The following is a 5,978-nucleotide window of genomic DNA, read 5'->3' on the forward strand; positions in this document are numbered from 1 at the left end:
GAGAAATGATGTTCGTAGAATGATGTTGGTAGAATGATGTTGATAGAGTGATGTTGGTAGAATGATGTTAGTAGAAAGATGTTGGTAGAATGATTTTAGTAGACATGATATTGGTAGAAAATATGGTGATAGAATGATGTTGTTAGAATGATTTTGGTAGACATGATGTTGGTAGAATGATGTTGGTAGAAAGATGTTGGTAGAATGATGTTGGTAGAAAGATGTTTATAGAATGATGTTGGTAGAATGATGTTCGTAGAATGATGTTGATAGAGTGATGTTGGTAGATATTTTGTTGGTAGACATGATTTTGGTAGAATGATGTTGGTAGAATGATGTTGGTAGAAATTATGTTGGTAGAATGATGTTGGTAGAAAGATGTTGGTAGAATGATGTTGGTAGAAATTATGTTGGTAGACATGATTTTGGTAGAATGACGTTGGTAGAAATTATGTTGGTAGAACGATGTTGGTAGAATGATGTTTATAGAATGATGTTCGTAGAATGGTGTTGATAGAGTGACGTTGTTAGAAATGATGTTGGTAGACATGATTTTGGTAGAAAGATGTTGGTAGAATGATGTTGGTAGAAATGATGTTGGTAGAATGATGTTGGTAGAATGATGTTAGTAGAATGATGTTAGTAGAATGATGTTGGTAGAGTGATGTTGGTAGAATCATGTTGTTAGGGTAATGTTGGTAGAAAGATGATGGGAGAAATGATGTTCGTAGAATGATGTTGGTAGAATGATGTTGATAGAGTGATGTTGGTAGAATGATGTTAGTAGAAAGATGTTGGTAGAATGATTTTGGTAGACATGATATTGGTAGAAAATATGTTGATAGAATGATGTTGTTAGAATGATTTTGGTAGACATGATATTGGTAGAATGATGTTGGTAGAAAGATGTTGGTAGAATGATGTTGGTAGAAAGATGTTTATAGAATGATGTTGATAGAGTGATCTTGGTAGAATGATATTGGTAGAATTATGTTGATAGATTGATGTTGGTAGAAATTATGTTGGTAGAAATTATGTTGGTAGAAAGATGTTGGTGGAATTATGTTGGAAGAAATTATGTTGGTAGAATGATGATGGTAGAATGATGTTGGTAGAATGATGTTGGTAGAAATTATGTTGATAGAGTGATGTTGGTAGAATGATGTTGGTAGAAATTATGTTGGTAGAATGATATTGGTAGAATTATGTTGATAGATTGATGTTGGTAGAAATTATGTTCGTAGAAATTATGTTGGTAGAAAGATGTTGGTGGAATTATGTTGGAAGAAATTATGTTGGTAGAATGATGTTGGTAGAAAGATGTTGGTAGAATGATGTTGGTAGAAAGATGTTTATAGAATGATGTTGGTAGAATGATGTTGGTAGAAATTATGTTGGTAGAATGATGTTGGTAGAAAGATGTTGGTAGAATGATGTTGGTAGAAAGATGTTTATAGAATGATGTTGGTAGAATGATGTTTGTAGAATGATGTTGATAGAGTGATGTTGGTAGAATGATATTGGTAGAATTATGTTGATAGATTGATGTTGGTAGAAATTATGTTGGTAGAAATTATGTTGGTAGAAAGATGTTGGTGGAATTATGTTGGAAGAAATTATGTTGGTAGAATGATGATGGTAGAATGATGTTGGTAGAATGATGTTGGTAGAAATTATGTTGATAGAGTGATGTTGGTAGAATGATGTTGGTAGAATGATGTTGGTAGAATGATGTTGGTAGAAAATATGTTGGTTGAATGATTTTGGTAGAAAATATGTTGGTAGAATGATTTTGGTAGACATGATGTTGGTAGAAAATATGTTGGTAGAATGATTTTGGTAGACATGATATTGGTAGCAAATATGTTGATAGAATGATGTTTTTAGAATGATTTTGGTAGACATGATGTTGGTAGAATGATGTTGTTAGAATGATGTAGGTAGAATGATATTGGTAGAAATTATGTTGGTAGAATGATGTTGGTAGAAAGATGTTGGTAGTATGATGTTGGTAGAAATTATGTTGATAGAATGATGTTGGCAGAAATTATGTTGATAGAATGATGTTGGTAGAAATTATGTTGATAGAGTGATGTTCGTAGAAATGATGTTGGTAGATAGAGGTTGGTAGAATGATAATGGTAGAATGATGTGCGTAGAATGATGTTGGTTGAATGATGTTGGTAGAATCATGTTGTTAGGGTAATGTTAGTAGAAAGATGATGGGAGAAATGATGTTCGTAGAATGATGTTGGTAGAATGATGTTGATAGAGTGATGTTGGTAGAATGATGTTAGTAGAAAGATGTTGGTAGAATGATTTTAGTAGACATGATATTGGTAGAAAATATGGTGATAGAATGATGTTGGTAGAAATTATGTTGGTAGAATGATGTTGGTAGAAAGATGGTGGTAGAATGATGTTGGTAGAAATTATGTTGGTAGACATGATTTTGGTACAATGATTTTGGTAGAAATTATGTTGGTAGAATGATGTTGATAGACATGATGTTGGTAGAATGATGTTGGTAGAATTATGTTGATAGTGATGTTGGTAGAAATGATGTTGGTAGACATGATTTTGGTAGAATGATGTTGGTAGAAATTATGTTGGTAGAATGATGTTGGTAGAATGATGTTGATAGATTGATGTTGGTAGAAATGATGTTGGTAGAAATTATGTTGGTAGAAATTATGTTTGTAGAATGATGATGGTAGAATAATGTTGGTAGAATGATTTTGGTAGAAAATATGTTGGTAGAATGATTTTGCTAGACATGATATTGGTAGAAAAAATGTTGATAGAATGATGTTGTTAGAATGATTTTGGTAGACATGATGTTGGTACAATGATGTTGTTAGAATGATGTTGGTAGAATGATGTTGGTAGAAATTCTGTTGGCAGAATGATGTTGGTAGAAATATGTTGGTAGAATGATGTTGGTAGAAAGATGTTTATAGAATGATGTTGGTAGAATGATGTTGGTAGAAATTATGTTGGTAGAATGATGTTGGTAGAAAGATGTTGGTAGAATGATGTTGGTAGAAAGATGTTTATAGAATGATGTTGGTAGAATGATGTTGGTAGAATGATGTTTGTAGAATGATGTTGATAGAGTGATGTTGGTAGAATGATATTGGTAGAATTATGTTGATAGATTAATGTTGGTAGAAATTATGTTGGTAGAAAGATGTTGGTAGAAAGATGTTGGTGGAATTATGTTGGAAGAAATTATGTTGGTAGAATGATGATGGTAGAATGATGTTGGTAGAATGATGTTGGTAGAAATTATGTTGATAGAGTGATGTTGGTAGAATGATGTTGGTAGAAATTATGTTGGTAGAATGATATTGGTAGAATTATGTTGATAGATTGATGTTGGTAGAAATTATGTTGGTAGAAATTATGTTGGTAGAAAGATGTTGGTGGAATTATGTTGGAAGAAATTATGTTGGTAGAATGATGATGGTAGAATGATGTTGGTAGAATGATGTTGGTAGAAATTATGTTGATAGAGTGATGTTGGTAGAATGATGTTGGTAGAATGATGTTGGTAGAATGATGTTGGTAGAAAATATGTTGGTTGAATGATTTTGGTAGAAAATATGTTGGTAGAATGATTTTGGTAGACATGATGTTGGTAGAAAATATGTTGGTAGAATGATTTTGGTAGACATGATATTGGTAGCAAATATGTTGATAGAATGATGTTGTTAGAATGATTTTGGTAGACATGATGTTGGTAGAATGATGTTGTTAGAATGATGTAGGTAGAATGATGTTGGTAGAAATTATGTTGGTAGAATGATGTTGGTAGTATGATGTTGGTAGAAATTATGTTGATAGAATGATGTTGGCAGAAATTATGTTGATAGAATGATGTTGGTAGAAATTATGTTGATAGAGTGATGTTGGTAGAAATGATGTTGGTAGATAGAGGTTGGTAGAATGATAATGGTAGAATGATGTGCGTAGAATGATGTTGGTTGAATGATGTTGGTAGAATGATGTTGATAGTGTGATGTAGATAGATTGATGTTAGTAGAATGATGTTAGTAGAATGATGTTGGTACAGTGATGTTGGTAGAATCATGTTGTTAGGGTAATGTTGGTAGAAAGATGATGGGAGAAATGATGTTCGTAGAATGATGTTGGTAGAATGATGTTGATAGAGTGATGTTGGTAGAATGATGTTAGTAGAAAGATGTTGGTAGAATGATTTTAGTAGACATGATATTGGTAGAAAATATGGTGATAGAATGATGTTGTTAGAATGATTTTGGTAGACATGATGTTGGTAGAATGATGTTGGTAGAAAGATGTTGGTAGAATGATGTTGGTAGAAAGATGTTTATAGAATGATGTTGGTAGAATGATGTTCGTAGAATGATGTTGATAGAGTGATGTTGGTAGATATTTTGTTGGTAGACATGATTTTGGTAGAATGATGTTGGTAGAATGATGTTGGTAGAAATTATGTTGGTAGAATGATGTTGGTAGAAAGATGTTGGTAGAATGATGTTGGTAGAAATTATGTTGGTAGACATGATTTTGGTAGAATGACGTTGGTAGAAATTATGTTGGTAGAATGATGTTGGTAGAATGATGTTTATAGAATGATGTTTGTAGAATGGTGTTGATAGAGTGACGTTGTTAGAAATGATGTTGGTAGACATGATTTTGGTAGAAAGATGTTGGTAGAATGATTTTGGTAGACATGATATTGGTAGAAAATATGTTGATAGAATGATGTTGTTAGAATGATTTTGGTAGACATGATATTGGTAGAATGATGTTGGTAGAAAGATGTTGGTAGAATGATGTTGGTAGAAAGATGTTTATAGAATGATGTTGATAGAGTGATGTTGGTAGAATGATATTGGTAGAATTATGTTGATAGATTGATGTTGGTAGAAATTATGTTGGTAGAAATTATGTTGGTAGAAAGATGTTGGTGGAATTATGTTGGAAGAAATTATGTTGGTAGAATGATGATGGTAGAATGATGTTGGTAGAATGATGTTGGTAGAAATTATGTTGATAGAGTGATGTTGGTAGAATGATGTTGGTAGAAATTATGTTGGTAGAATGATATTGGTAGAATTATGTTGATAGATTGATGTTGGTAGAAATTATGTTGGTAGAAATTATGTTGGTAGAAAGATGTTGGTGGAATTATGTTGGAAGAAATTATGTTGGTAGAATGATGATGGTAGAATGATGTTGGTAGAATGATGTTGGTAGAAATTATGTTGATAGAGTGATGTTGGTAGAATGATGTTGGTAGAATGATGTTGGTAGAATGATGTTGGTAGAAAATATGTTGTTTGAATGATTTTGGTAGAAAATATGTTGGTAGAATGATTTTGGTAGACATGATGTTGGTAGAAAATATGTTGGTAGAATGATTTTGGTAGACATGATATTGGTAGCAAATATGTTGATAGAATGATGTTTTTAGAATGATTTTGGTAGACATGATGTTGGTAGAATGATGTTGTTAGAATGATGTAGGTAGAATGATATTGGTAGAAATTATGTTGTTAGAATGATGTTGGTAGAAAGATGTTGGTAGTATGATGTTGGTAGAAATTATGTTGATAGAATGATGTTGGCAGAAATTATGTTGATAGAATGATGTTGGTAGAAATTATGTTGATAGAGTGATGTTCGTAGAAATGATGTTGGTAGATAGAGGTTGGTAGAATGATAATGGTAGAATGATGTGCGTAGAATGATGTTGGTTGAATGATGTTGGTAGAATCATGTTGTTAGGGTAATGTTAGTAGAAAGATGATGGGAGAAATGATGTTCGTAGAATGATGTTGGTAGAACGATGTTGATAGAGTGATGTTGGTAGAATGATGTTAGTAGAAAGATGTTGGTAGAATGATTTTAGTAGACATGATATTGGTAGAAAATATGGTGATAGAATGATGTTGGTAGAAATTATGTTGGTAGAATGATGTTGGTAGAAA

This window comes from Oncorhynchus clarkii, chromosome 31, assembly GCF_045791955.1.
Source record: "Oncorhynchus clarkii lewisi isolate Uvic-CL-2024 chromosome 31, UVic_Ocla_1.0, whole genome shotgun sequence".
Taxonomy (NCBI): Eukaryota; Metazoa; Chordata; class Actinopteri; order Salmoniformes; family Salmonidae; genus Oncorhynchus; species Oncorhynchus clarkii.